Here is a 2,351-nt window from a genome sequence, read left to right as displayed (position 1 = left end):
TACGCGACAGAGTTATCCGGTCAACCAAGGGTTCCCTAGAATCCTATCTCTCTTGGTCTCTCCATAGTCCCAAACCAATTCTGCACCTTTTGGTATATCAACTTTAGACACCAAGAAAAGTTTCTTATAACTTTGTCCTTTATCACGCACCACAGATATAAGTTTACAATTCGGAAACTGTTTCGAATGGTTGAAATATCGTGCTAAATTTTCTTCTTCCTTGAACAAATCTCCGAGCTTATTCCGATTAGCATCTAACACTAACGTTTTTACAGGATCAAATACTGCTACTGGGGGCAATTTTTTTTCTGCATATTCTTTCTCACGATCTTCATTTTCGGATTTTGTGATCCATTGTCCTTTGTATTCTGTTAAATGAAAATTTGATGGAATATTGCAGAGAGCAAAAACGCCACATCCAATGTTCTTGTTTACAAATTTTCTTTCAAAATATTGTCTCCCGGAAATTGATTCTGTTGAAGAATCAATTGTTTTTCTGGATATTCTCGGCAATTCTACATAATACCCCCTTGGTTTTGTAGATATTCTTATATTGTGTATAATTGCAAGCTTTTTGAATCTTCTATAAAATCCTGAACTTGCTTCATGATCAAGGTCTAGAGATTCAGTTCGAGCACTTACGTATCTAAGGTACACACACTTTAAATCAATACTTTTCACTACAATGTCAGATGACTTCAGTAATTTCACAAAATCTTCAATATATGGCACAAATGCTCCAACATCCCTTGGGTGTCGATTTGTTCCTCTTAGATTTGGATTCCTAGGCATTTATAGCGTGCAGTCAGATGTGCAACATTTGTGAATTTTATTTAGGCATGTATAGTGTTAAGTAACACGTATAGGTTAATTGACCTGTCAAATATAATTTAGACATTGCATTTTGAAAATATTACACTGTACTTTATCACGATAGCGGTATTTGTGTTAAAAATTGATATATACTCATGCGTATCTTTCTCCCGTGAAAGTTCATTCTAAATAACACAAATATGAGTGTACAACAGCATCCCATAATTGGCCTTAATTTATGATCGAAGATAAAAAAAACATAGCCATGACAAAAACGAACTAGAGGCTCCAAGGAACCTGTGTCGCTCACCTGATATTTTTTTTTATTGAAAATTGATGCATGAAATGATGTAGCCGTTATACTTTTGCTTCAGTTTCAAAGATAAGATTACAAAAAATACGAAAAATTGTAAAATTTGACTTTAAAGGGCCATTACTCCTTATGGGGTCAAGACAACTGACCATTTTGGTTATGTTGACTTACTTGCTGAACATTATTGCTGTTTACAGTGTTTCTCTATCTTTAATGATATTCAAGATAATAACCAACAAGAGTGCACAAGCTGAAATGTTCAACTTACAATTCTTTTATACAACAAATAAAGTTGACCTAATGCTTATAGCTAAAGAAAAACAGACTAAAACACAAAAACTTAACACTGAGCAATGAACCATGAAAATTAGGTCAAGATCAAACAAAACCTGTAAGACTGACATGTACATCTTTAAATATTTCCATGCACCACATATAGTTGACCTATTGCAAACAGTATTAAACTAGAGGCTCTTAAGAGCCTGTGTAGCTCACCTTGGTCTATGTGCATATTAAACAAAGGAAACAGATGGATTCATGACAAAATTGTGTTTTGGTGATCGTGATGTGTAACTTTGTAGATCATACTTTACTGATCAGTCTTGCTATACTTACAATTTTCTCTATCTGTAATGAACTTGGCCCTTTACTTACAGAAGAAAACATTTTGTAAAAACTTACCAAAATTTACCAAATTAATGAAAATTGCTAAAAATTTACTATAAAGGGCAATAACTCCTTAAGGGGTCAACTGACCATTTTGGTCATGTTGACTTTATTGTAGATCTTAATTTGCTGAACATTATTGCTGTTTACAGTTTATCTCTATCTATAATAGTATTCCACATAATAAACAAAAACGGCTAAATTTCTTTCAAAATTACTAATTGGGGGCCAGCAACCCAACAACCAGTTGTCCAATTCATCTGAAAACTTCAGGGCAGATAGATATTTACCAGATAAACAAATTAACCTCTTGTAAGATTTGCTTTAAATGCTTTGGTTTCAGAGTTATAAGCCAAAATCTACATTTTACCCCTATGTTCTATGTTTAGCCATGGCGGCCATCTTGGCTGATTGGCCGGGTCACCTTACACATTTTTTAAACTAGATACCCTAATAATGATTGTGGCTAAGTTTTATTAAATTTGATCCAGCAGTTTCAGAGAAGATTTTTGTAAAAGATTACAAAATTTTACGAAAAATTGGTAAAACATGACTATTA

This window comes from Mytilus edulis, chromosome 13, assembly GCF_963676685.1.
Source record: "Mytilus edulis chromosome 13, xbMytEdul2.2, whole genome shotgun sequence".
NCBI classification, from domain to species: domain Eukaryota; kingdom Metazoa; phylum Mollusca; class Bivalvia; order Mytilida; family Mytilidae; genus Mytilus; species Mytilus edulis.
Note: the sequence above shows the minus strand (reverse complement) of the source record.